At 47.0% G+C, this 12,328-nt stretch overlaps 3 long non-coding RNA genes across 3 annotated transcripts; all 3 read right to left on the bottom strand.

The window, feature by feature from the left end:
* Positions 1-2,509: 2,509 nt before the first annotated feature.
* LOC124855040 lies at positions 2,510-2,921 on the bottom strand. Its single transcript, XR_007034969.1, has 2 exons — positions 2,648-2,921; positions 2,510-2,567 (listed from the first exon to the last, which is right to left on the bottom strand). It is a non-coding gene; the product is annotated as an uncharacterized LOC124855040 (long non-coding RNA).
* A 6,173-nt stretch (positions 2,922-9,094) lies between these two features.
* Positions 9,095-9,460, bottom strand: LOC124855011. The gene is made up of 3 exons (XR_007034940.1): positions 9,405-9,460; positions 9,268-9,311; positions 9,095-9,190 (listed from the first exon to the last, which is right to left on the bottom strand). It is a non-coding gene; the product is annotated as an uncharacterized LOC124855011 (long non-coding RNA).
* A 2,581-nt stretch (positions 9,461-12,041) lies between these two features.
* On the bottom strand, positions 12,042-12,316 carry LOC124855016. The gene is made up of 2 exons (XR_007034946.1): positions 12,181-12,316; positions 12,042-12,099 (listed from the first exon to the last, which is right to left on the bottom strand). It is a non-coding gene; the product is annotated as an uncharacterized LOC124855016 (long non-coding RNA).
* Between the last annotated feature and the right edge of the window lie 12 nt (positions 12,317-12,328).

The following is a 12,328-nucleotide window of genomic DNA, read 5'->3' on the forward strand; positions in this document are numbered from 1 at the left end:
GATAATGGACAAAGGTGGAGTTTAAATACTGCTAATAAAATATAATAAATGAAATGAAAGTAAATTAAGGATTCTGGCATAACTGTATTAAAAATAAGATCAATGATAAAGGTTGTATGATTGTTAAAATGACACTTATGATCACAAATGTTTCAAAATCATGATAAAGTAAGAGAAATATAATTTGTGAAAACTAAGTATTCATCAAACTTATAATTAAAAAGTATTTCAAAGTTATTGAAATCAAATGTTCATGCAGAATGTGTCAATGTGTTATAGATGAGGTTTGTCCTGAGCTTCTTCCTCTCACTGCAACTTTACAAATTAAATTATTAGTAGTAGTAGTAGTACTAGTACTAGTAGTAGTAGTAGTATTTTATTTCCCTGGACATCAACAGGCTTCATTACTGAACCTGTTGTCAGTTTATAAAGAGACAAAGAGCTGCTCACTCTCATATTTAAAACTGCAGCGCCACCTAGTGAGTGTAATCCTGCAGAGACTCATCATGTGAACAACATACAAACAACTCACATGTTTCCTGAACGCTCCGTCGGGTCCCCTGCAGTTTAACACAAGAACAAAACAGTTATATAATTGTTTATAAGTTGTATTTTCAGTGCACATTTGTAGACAAGCTACTCGATCTGATCCTGACACTTTGGTCTGTGTGCAAACTGTGAGCACTGCTGCCACGCGCACATTCCCATGCTGTCTATTGGAAGAGGAGTGTTTTCTAAAGTTTCACTTCTGAACGCCTCCTCGGTTTTGTTCTGCTTCTTATCTGCACCTGATAAATTCAGGTGGAACAACACGTTTCATCTCTTCACTCTGGATTCATGGGAATTCATGTGAAGATTGTGTGAGTGTGACGACACCTTGTGGCAAAATCTAGTCAGTAAACCTCCAGTTGTATCCTCAGGAAATAAATCCCCCAAAGCACTTATTTATTTCTGTATTGTTTGTTTCATTATTATAACTGTTAATACATAAATTAAAGTGACTCCTGGTAATGAATAACTTTACTGAGACCATCAAACCTCAATTGAATGATTTGTCCTTGATGAGGAATCAAACTAAAGGAAACAAAGTCCCTTAAAGTATATATTACATATATATTTTTAAATTAGTTTATTTAAGAGATTTTCGTGGCACAGCTGGAAAGGTTGAACATTTCTATCACAATGCTAAAAATCAAATTAATTTTGGACCATAAACAATTAAAACAGAAAAAAAATATAGTAAAAACATTTGAACACTAAGATAATAATTTTTTACAGCATTTTACTTGTTTGCTTTTATAATGTGATGACGATTTTGGATCCTTGTGCAAATACAGGTTGAGTTTAGAGGATTGTTCAGACAAGGAATCATAAATACAGAAATTCATTCTTTGGTGTCGTGAACGTTGATGTGCAGACTGAGAAGCTGCAGACGTGTTGCTCTGCTGAGGCGTCGGCGGCTGGACTGAGGCCGACCAGCTCGCCGAGGGATCAGATGGTGAAGCTGGCAGAGCCGAGTCATTTTAACCACAGAGACTCAGTGTGTAATGACAGGGAGCAACAACAGTCTGTTATTATCTCCCCCAAAAACAGGAGACTAAACTAATAACAGCTATCAGAGAGAGGGGGAGAGAGGGAGGCAGTGGGAGGAAAGAAAAAAGACAGAAGCTGGAGATTCACAGCATCATGAAGTCTGTGTCTTCAGATCATACATGAGGTCGTCATCGTCTCAGGTCTCTTAAAACAACGTTTGAGCTTCAGTTTGTCCTGAAGCTCCAATGAAATACAGTCTGAGGGAGGAGAGCAAAATGAACACAAATATTTGGAACAAATGATTTTAAATGTGATCCCTGTAACTGAAAGTAGGCTCCATAGCTACAGTAGTTTAAATGATTTGAACTAGCTGGTGTTTCTTAAGTTGTGGACAATTTAAATTTGGAGCTGAGGGAAAGGTCAGAGTTCAAACACAGAATGCAATTGTATTCTTGCATATGAATATTGAGAAGCCATGTATTGTGCTATAGATACTGCAGATCAATAGCTTGATCTAGGATCAGTCCTCGTCTGATTTTCAGTCCATTGCAGAGATTCAGACTCTTGATGTCCGTCCTCTGTAATTTGACTCAGTGCGACCTCCCACTTGGCAGAACGCCTCATCTCTAGTTGGGCATCTGCTTGTTTTAGACCCAATCTGAAGTAGTTTCTGCAGCAGAGTAGAACACTTGAAAAATGCTAAGCTGTACAGTTATGTTTGAGGTACATGTTCCTTCAAGTTTAACTTGGTGTTGTGTCAGTAAATACAAGAATGTGTCACTGACTGCTTAAAGTTTAGTTACTTTCAGACAATTCACTTCTATAAGGAGAACGTTTAGTATAGAAGTTTGTTTTCATAATGTTGGCCTTGTACCAAAGATCATCAGTGTTCAGAATCTAACAGTTTAGATCATATTCAAGACAATTCTTCCCAAGATTGTTTAGCACCACTCAAATAACAGTCATAGGCAGCAAGTGTAGTTCAAATATTTTATTGAATTTCTCAAAGATGCCCGAGTCTCCTGAAGAGTCGCCTGTGAACAGAAACACCATTAGCAAGAAAACAAGTCATTTACATTCACTTGCAAATAGGTAAATACTGAAGTGAACTTACATGTAGTCAAACTCAATGAAGTCACTAACGTGCCACTCGCTGCTGCCATCCAGGATGGTTTGGTGCCACCATATAAGTTGGTCTAAAATTTCTAGACCCAACATTCACTTCAGGGTAAGTGGGCAACTCCTCATATGGGTCAAATGCGACATCATGGGAAAGAGCAAAGTCCCACATGTCATCTGTGCTTGGAGTTCCAGGCTTCTTCTGGGGCTTGGGCTGGTAGCTCGACGGCTGCTGGGGCTTGGGCTGGTAGCTCGACGGCTGCTGGGGCTGGTAGCTCGACGGCTGCTGGGGCTTGGGCTGGTAGCTCGACGGCTGCTGGGGCCTGGGCTGGTAGCTCGGCGGCTGCTGGGGCCTGGGCTGGTAGCTCGGCTGCTGGGGCTTGGGCTGGTAGCTCGGCGGCTGCTGGGGCTTGGGCTGGTAGCTCGGCGGCTGCTGGGGCTTGGGCTGGTAGCTCGGCGGCTGCTGGGGCTTGGGCTGGTAGCTCGAGGCTGCTGGGGCTTGGGCTGGTAGCTCGAGGGCTGCTGGGGCCTGGGCTGGTAGCTCGACGGCTGCTGGGGCTGGTAGCTCGGCGGCTGCTGGGGCTTGGGCTGGTAGCTCGACGGCTGCTGGGGCTTGGGCTGGTAGCTAGACGGCTGCTGGGGCCTGGGCTGGTAGCTCGACGGCTGCTGGGGCTTGGGCTGGTAGCTAGGCGGCTGCTGGGGCCTGGGCTGGTAGCTCGACGGCTGCTGGGGCCTGGGCTGGTAGCTCGACGGCTGCTGGGGCTTGGGCTGGTAGCTCGACGGCTGCTGGGGCTTGGGCTGGTAGCTCGAGGCTGCTGGGGCTTGGGCTGGTAGCTCGAGGGCTGCTGGGGCTGGTAGCTCGGCGGCTGCTGGGGCTTGGGCTGGTAGCTCGGCGGCTGCTGGGGCTGGTAGCTCGACGGCTGCTGGGGCTTGGGCTGGTAGCTCGACGGCTGCTGGGGCTTGGGCTGGTAGCTCGACGGCTGCTGGGGCCTGGGCTGGTAGCTCGGCGGCTGCTGGGGCTGGTAGCTCGACGGCTGCTGGGGCTTGGGCTGGTAGCTCGGCGGCTGCTGGGGCTTGGGCTGGTAGCTCGGCGGCTGCTGGGGCTTGGGCTGGTAGCTCGGCGGCTGCTGGGGCTTGGGCTGGTAGCTCGGCGGCTGCTGGGGCTTGGGCTGGTAGCTCGGCGGCTGCTGGGGCTGGTAGCTCGGCGGCTGCTGGGGCTTGGGCTGGTAGCTCGGCGGCTGCTGGGGCCTGGGCTGGTAGCGAGGCGGCTGCTGGGGCTGGTAGCTCGACGGCTGCTGGGGCTTGGGCTGGTAGCTCGACGGCTGCTGGGGCTTGGGCTGGTAGCTCGACGGCTGCTGGGGCTTGGGCTGGTAGCTCGACGGCTGCTGGGGCTTGGGCTGGTAGCTCGACGGCTGCTGGGGCTTGGGCTGGTAGCCCGACGGCTGCTGGGGCTTGGGCTGGTAGCTCGACGGCTGCTGGGGCTTGTAGCCTGGCGGCTCTGGGGCTGGCTGGTAGCTCGGCGGCTGCTGGGGCTTGGGCTGGTAGCTCGGCGGCTGCTGGGGCTTGGGCTGGTAGCTCGGCGGCTGCTGGGGCTTGGGCTGGTAGCTCGGCTGCTGGGGCTTGGGCTGGTCGCCGACGGCGCATAGTCTATCATTATTCCAGAACTTGAAACTGTGCCTAACTGAAATGTGTTTCCATTATTGGGAAAAAATAATACATGCCCTTTTTGGTCTGAAGGATAGCTTGGTGACTGGGCTGCATCAGGTTCTCTTTGGGTTTTGAAGGAATTATTGGGTCAGGCCGATAACTAGAAACACTTCTTTCCTGACTGTTACCATCTACTTGCCTTCCATAATAACCAGTATCACCGCCAGCACCAGCAGGCTCCAGTTCATCAGATGAGCCACCTTCAGGGTAACTGGGTCCAGAGCCACCTTGAGATCCTCCAGCCTGTGCAGAGCTCTCGTAACTGGAAGAGGCTAAACCTGGATTTTGGTCTCCGAGCAAAGTCACTGGGTGACTTAAAGTAAGGTGCAACTCCACTGGAGCCTCCACTTCTGTAGCTCAGAGCTGGCAGGAGATACAACATGTTAGTATTTAAGAAATAACCAGAACTGGACCTGAGGTTTGTGTAGAATAATTCACTTACCCTCAGCATGTGGCCCAAAGGCTAAGAGTGAGAACAAGAGCACCCGGGAAGCAGATCATTTCACATGTGAACTAAAGAAAACCAACTTGGTACAGACAATGAACTTTCAAGACTTAACAAAACAAAATGGATTGCCTCACACAAAGTCCAGAAGCCATTTTTAAAGCTGAAGCCAAACAACCAACACAACTTGTGCTGCTTGACATCAAACAACAGAAAAAGAAACTTCCGATTCAGCTTTCTGACACCTGCAGCCAGCGCAGTGCTTTATCTGCAGCTGGCTGCATGAACACTGATGAGATGATTGTACTCAGGTTTGAAGCCTCAGCAGAAAGATCTCTGAAGTGGCTTCATCCGCTTGTTTCAAGAGTCGTGATGAGGCTCGATTCCCCACCTCTGGGATTTCTGCTGCAACTGAAACATTTCAGATGTTGCGTGGAGTTTGTCTGTGGAGGACGATGAATGAATCTCCTGACACACAAAGCTCGGACAGAGCATGTCGTCATATGTCATACGGACTATTTCTTCAATAAGAACAGTGGAACTAACAAAGTAGTTCCAACATCCAGCTTCTCTGGAGAATCTTGAAAACTGGTCAGATTGTGAATATGAGTGTGAAAATAATGCAAAGTATTGTGTTGAAGTTTTCCTTAAAGACAGACACACAGGAAACTTCAAAAAAACTCCAGGGGTTGTTCACATCTTAGCATTTTGATGTGTATTTTTACTTTCCCTTCCCTATTTAATTTATTTTACTATTTAGTGGATCTTGATGAAAAATAACAAGGTTAAAAAAAAAATGTGTATCAGTGAATTTAAGTGTTTTCACAAGGAGACCGTTGCGTCTCAGCAGAGGTTTGAACTCTTTGAGTGACTTTATATTTTGAAATGCAATAAAAACTTCCTTAAGGATATATTCAGTATTTACACAGAGTCTGGTGCTTCAACAAGAAGATGAGAACCTCACTCTGGAGCTCAAACCTCCACCAACACCCAACTGCTCCATCCAGTCTGCACCAAGTCTCATCACAATCTGGGTTTATCGCCAAGTAGGTTCATACATAGAGATTTGCTGTGGTGCGTTTGTGCATAAATAATACAAATAGAGAGCAGTATAAAGTATATAGAGATTAAATTAGCAATATGAATGATAGATATTTACAATGTGACACATGTAGATAATGTGTGTCACACTCATGAGGTGCAGTGTGGCAGCAGCTTCCTCCTCATGAACTTTATCTCAGTGGATGATGTGTTTAGTTAAAATCATTAAATTTGAAGAACATACGTGACAAAGATTAAATATATTTTATTAACCACTTCACGTTAATCATCACAAATCACTTTCATCACACGTCACCAGCTGCACATCAGGACTCAAGGTTATGACATCGATCGATATTCATGGTCTTCATCACTTCTCTTAAAGTATTTAATACAGAAAAATATAAAACTGTTGGAATATACTTTGCTCATGGGCGTGAAATAAGGAGATACCGTGGGAGGGGAAGAAAGGAAAAAGTGAAGAGGAGAGGAAGTAACAGACAGATGGAGGAAAGAAAAGGAGGAAGAAAGGGAGGAAGAAAAGAGGAGAGAGGAGAGGAAGTAACAGATGGAGGAAAGAAAAAAGATGTGAACGTTAGCTGAGCTTCAGGCCGAGGCAGAGAGCCAGCTCGTTCTTCTGGATCTTTCCGTCTCCGTTGATGTCACAGTGGCCGAGCACAGCTTTCCTGAACTGGTCCAGGTCTGTGCCACTGATGCTGGGCTGAAGAGGGGGTGAGAGGTCGGAGGTCAACGCAAAACAAGTTACACATAATACCTTTGACATTTTATTTTCATTAAATACTTTGAAGTAAAAGTTCTAAAGATTTTTATGATTTATTCAAACATCTTTAATTTTACCTTCGCCAGCTCCATCATGTCTTTGACAAATCCATCGACCTCAGGACCCTCCAACGCACCCGTCTTACTCTGCACACACACAAAATGTGATCCCTGTAACTGAAAGTAGGCTCCATAGCTACAGTAGTTTAAATGATTTGAACTAGCTAGTGTTTCTTAAGTTCTGGACAATTTAAATTTGGAGCTGAGGGAAAGGTCAGAGTTCAAACACAGAATGCAATTGTATTCTTGCATATGAATATTGAGAAGCCATGTATTGTGCTATAGATACTGCAGATCAATAGCTTGATCCAGGATCAGTCCTCGTCTGATTTTCAGTCCATTGCAGAGATTCAGACTCTTGATGTCCGTCCACTGTAATTTGACTCAGTGCGACCTCCCACTTGGCAAAACGTCTCATCTCTAGTTGGGCATCTGCTTGTTTTAGACCCAATCTGAAGTAGTTTCTGCAGCAGAGTAGAACACTTGAAAAATGCTAAGCTGTACAGTTATGTTTGAGGTACATGTTCCTTCAAGTTTAACTTGGTGTTGTGTCAGTAAATACAAGAATGTGTCACTGACTGCTTAAAGTTTAGTTACTTTCAGACAATTCACTTCTATAAGGACAAGGTTTAGTATAGAAGTTTGTTTTCATAATGTTGGCCTTGTACCAAAGATCATCAGTGTTCAGAATCTAACAGTTTAGATCATATTCAAGACAATTCTTCCCAAGATTGTTTAGCACCACTCAAATAACAGTCATAGGCAGCAAGTGTAGTTCAAATATTTTATTGAATTTCTCAAAGATGCCTGAGTCTCCTGAAGAGTCGCCTGTGAACAGAAACACCATTAGCTCGACGGCTGCTGGGGTTTGGGCTGGTAGCTCGACGGCTGCTGGGGCTTGGGCTGGTAGCTCGACGGCTGCTGGGGCTTCGGCTGGTAGCTCGGCGGCTGCTGGGGCTTCGGCTGGTAGCTCGGCGGCTGCTGGGGCTTGGCTGGTAGCTCGGCGGCTGCTGGGGCTTCGGCTGGTAGCTGGCGGCTGCTGGGGCTGGTAGCTCGACGGCTGCTGGGCCTGGGCTGGTAGCTCGACGGCTGCTGGGGCCTGGACTGGTAGCTCGGCGGCTGCTGGGGCCTCGGCTGGTGGCTGCCCTGGGGCTTGGGCTGGTAGCTCGGCGCGTTGGCTGGGCTGCTGGGGCTTGGGCTGGTAGCTCGGCGGCTGCTGGGGCTGGGCTGGGCTGGGGCTGGTAGCTCGACGGCTGCTGGGGCCGTAGCTCAGCGGCTGCTGGGGCTTGGGCTGGTAGCTCGGCGGCTGCTGGGGCCTGGGCTGGTAGCTCGACGGCTGCTGGGGCCTGGGCTGGTAGCTCGGCGGCTGCTGGGGCTTGGGCTGGTAGCTCGGCGGCTGCTGGGCCTGGGCTGGTAGCTCGCGGCTGCTGGGGCTGGTAGCTCGGCGGCTGCTGGGGCTTGGGCTGGTAGCTCGGCGGCTGCTGGGGCTTGGGCTGGTAGCTCGACGGCTGCTGGGGCTTGGGCTGGTAGCTCGGCGGCTGCTGGGGCTTGGGCTGGTAGCTCGACGGCTGCTGGGGCTTGGCTGGTGGCTGGGCAGCTGCGGCTGGGCTGGTAGCTCGCGGCTGCTGGGGCCTCGGCTGGTAGCTCGTGGCTGCTGGGGCCAGGCTGGTAGCTCGGCTGCGGGAGGCTCCGCGCGGCTGCTGGGGCTTGGGCTGGTGGCTGCTGGGGCGGGCGCGGCTGCTGGTGTCGCGGCTGCTGGGGCTTGGCTGGTAGCTCTGACGGCTGCTGGGGCTTGGGCTGGTAGCTCGACGCGGCTTGGGCTCCGGCTGCTGGGCTGTTGGTAGCTCGACGGCTGCTGGGGCTTGGGCTGGTAGCTCGACGGCTGCTGGGGCCTGGCTGGTAGCTCGACGGCTGCTGGGGCCTGGGCTGGTAGCTCGCTTGGGCTGGTGGCTCGACGGCTGCTGGGGCTTGGGCTGGTAGCTCGGCGGCTGCTGGGGCTTGGGCTGGTAGCTCGACGGCTGCTGGGGCTTGGGCTGGTAGCTCGCGCTGCTGGGCGGCTGGTCTCGACGCGACGCGCATAGTCTATCATTATTCCAGAACTTGAAACTGTGCCTAACTGAAATGTGTTTCCATTATTGGGAAATAAATTCCACATGCCTTTTTGTCTGAAGGATAGCTTGGTGACTGGGCTGCATCAGGTTCTCTTTGGGTTTTGAAGGAATTATTGGGTCAGGCCTAAACTAGAAACCTTCAAACACTTCTGACTGTTACCATCTACTTGCCTTCCATAATCACCAGTATTATTAGCCAGCACCAGCAGGCTCCAGTTCATCAGATGAGCCACCTTCAGGGTAACTGGGTCCAGAGCCACCTTGAGATCCATCAGCCTGTGCAGAGCTCTGTAACTGGAAGAGGCTAAACCTGAATTTTGGTCTCCGAGCAAATCACTGGGTGACTTAAAGTACGGTGCAACTCCACTGGAGCCTCCACTTCTGTAGCTCAGAGCTGGAGAGATACAACATGTTAGTATTTAAGAAATAACCAGAACTGGACCTGAGGTTTGTGTAGAATAATTCACTTACCCTCAGCATGTGGCCCAAAGGCTAAGAGTGAGAGCAAGAGCACCCTGGGAAGCAGATCATTTCACATGTGAACTAAAGAAAACCAACTTGGTACAGACAATGAACTTTCAAGACTTAACAAAACAAATGGATCGTACCTCACACAAAGTCCAGAAGCCATTTTTAAAGCTGAAGCCAAACAACCAACACAACTTGTGCTGCTTGACATCAAACAACAGAAAAAAACTTCCGATTCAGCTTTCTGACGCTGCAGCCAGCGCAGTGCTTTATCTGCAGGAGCCTGAGCTGCATGAACACTGATGAGATGATTGGACTCAGGTTTGAAGCCTCAGCAGAAAGATCTCTGAAGTGGCTTCATCCGCCTGTTTCAAGGGTCGTGATGAGGCTCGATTCCTCCACCTCTGGGATTTCTGCTGCAACTGAAACATTTCAGATGTTGCGTTGGAGTTTGTCTGTGGAGGACGATGAATGAATCTCCTGACACACAAAGCTCGGACAGAGCATGTCGTCATATGTCATACGGACTATTTCTTCAATAAGAACAGTGGAACTAACAAAGTAGTTCCAACATCCAGCTTCTCTGGAGAATCTTGAAAACTGGTCAGATTGTGAATATGAGCGTGAAAATAATGCAAAGTATTGTGTTGAAGTTTTCCTTAAAAACAACGAACACAGGAAACTTCAAAAGAAAACTCAGGGTTGTTCACATCTTAGCATTTTGAATCTGTTTACTTTCCCTTCCCTATTTAATTTACTTTACTATTTAGTGGATCTTGATGAAAAATAACAAGGTTAAAAAACAGATAAAATGTGTATCTAGTGAATTTAAGTGTTTTCACAAGGAGACCGTTGCGTCTCAGCAGAGGTTTGAACTCTTTGAGTGACTTTATATTTTGAAATGCAATAAAAACTTCCTTAAGGATATATTCAGTATTTACACAGAGTCTGGTGCTTCAACAAGAAGATGAGAACCTCACTCTGGAGCTCAAACCTCCACCAACACCCAACTGCTCCATCCAGTCTGCACCAAGTCTCATCACAATCTGGGTTTATCGCCAAGTAGGTTCATACATAGAGATTTGCTGTGGTGCGTTTGTGCATAAATAATACAAATAGAGAGCAGTGTAAAGTATAGAGATTAAATAAATTAGCAATATGAATGATAGATATTTACAATGTGACACATGTAGATAATGTGTGTGTCACTCATGAGAGGCAGTGTCAGAGCAGCTTCCTCCTCATGAACTTTATCTCAGCGGATGATGTGTTTAGTTAAAATCATTAAATTTGAAGAACGACATACGTGACAAAGATTAAATATATTTTATTAACCACTTCACGTTAATCACATCACAAAGGAAAATCACGTCGTGCATCACACGTCACCAGCTGCACATCAGGACTCAAGGTTATGACATCGATCGATATTTATTATCTTCATCACTTCTCTTCAAATATTTAATACAGAAAAATATGTAAAACTATTGGAATATACTTTGCTCATGGGCGTAAAACAAGGAGATACACTGTGGGAGGAAGGGGAAGAAAGAAGGAAGAGTGAAAGAGGAGAGGAAGTAACAGACGGATGGAGGAAGAGAAGAGAGGAGGAAGAGGAGGGAAGAGGAGAGGAAGTAACAGACGGATGGAGGAAAGAAAAGAGGAGGAAGAGGAGGGAAGAGGAGAGGAAGTAACAGACAGATGGAGGAAAGAGAAGGAGGGAGTGAGAGAGGAGAGGAAGTAACAGAGGGGAAAGAAAGAAAAGGCTGTGAACGTTAGCTGAGCTTCAGGCCGAGGCAGAGACCAGCTCGTTCTTCTGGATCTTTCCGTCTCCGTTGATGTCACAGTGGCCGAGCACAGCTTTCCTGAACTGGTCAGGTCTGTGCCACTGATGCTGGGCTGGAGAGGAAGAGGGTGAGAGGTCGGAGGTCAACGCAAAACAAGTTACACATAATACCTTTGACATTTTATTTTCATTAAATACATTGAAGTAAAGGATTTTTATGATTTATTCAAACATCTTGTAGTTTTATCGTCAGCTCCATCATGTCTTTGACAAATCCATCGACCTCAGGACCCTCCAACGCACCCGTCTTACTCTGCACACACACAAAATGTGATCCCTGTAACTGAAAGTAGGCTCCATAGCTACAGTAGTTTAAATGATTTGAACTAGCTGGTGTTTCTTAAGTTCTGGACAATTTAAATTTGGAGCTGAGGAAGGTCAGAGTTCAAACACAGAATGCAATTGTATTCTTGCATATGAATATTGAGAAGCCATGTATTGTGCTATAGATACTGCAGATCAATAGCTTGATCCAGGATCAGTCCTCGTCTGAATTTCAGTCCATTGCGAGATTCAGACTCTTGATGTCCGTCCTCTGTAATTTGACTCAGTGCGACCTCCCACTTGGCAAACGCCTCATCTCTAGTAGAGCATCTGCTTGTTTAGACCCAATCTGAAGTAGTTTCTGCAGCAGAGTAGAAAACTTGAAAAATGCTAAGCTGTACAGTTATGTTTGAGGTACATGTTCCTTCAAGTTTAACTTGGTGTTGTGTCAGTAAATACAAGAATGTGTCACTGACTGCTTAAAGTTTAGTTACTTTCAGACAATTCACTTCTATAAGGACAACGTTTAGTATAGAAGTTTGTTTTCATAATGTTGGCCTTGTACCAAAGATCATCAGTGTTCAGAATCTAACAGTTTAGATCATATTCAAGACAATTCTTCCCAAGATTGTTTAGCACCACTCAAATAACAGTCATAGGCAGCAAGTGTAGTTCAAATATTTTATTGAATTTCTCAAAGATGCCTGAGTCTCCTGAAGAGTCGCCTGTGAACAGAAACACCATTAGCAAGAAAACAAGTCATTTACATTTCACTTGCAAAGAGGTAAATACTGAAGTGAACTTACATGTAGTCAAACTCAATGAAGTCACTAACGTGCCACTCGCTGCTGCCATCCAGGATGGTTTGGTGCCACCGTATAAGTTGGTCTGAAATTTCTAGGCCCAACATTCACTTCAGGGTAAGTGGGCAACTCCTCATATGGGTGAAAGCGA

The sequence above is a fragment of the Hippoglossus stenolepis genome, chromosome 17 (genome assembly GCF_022539355.2).
Source record: "Hippoglossus stenolepis isolate QCI-W04-F060 chromosome 17, HSTE1.2, whole genome shotgun sequence".
Classification (NCBI taxonomy): Eukaryota; Metazoa; Chordata; class Actinopteri; order Pleuronectiformes; family Pleuronectidae; genus Hippoglossus; species Hippoglossus stenolepis.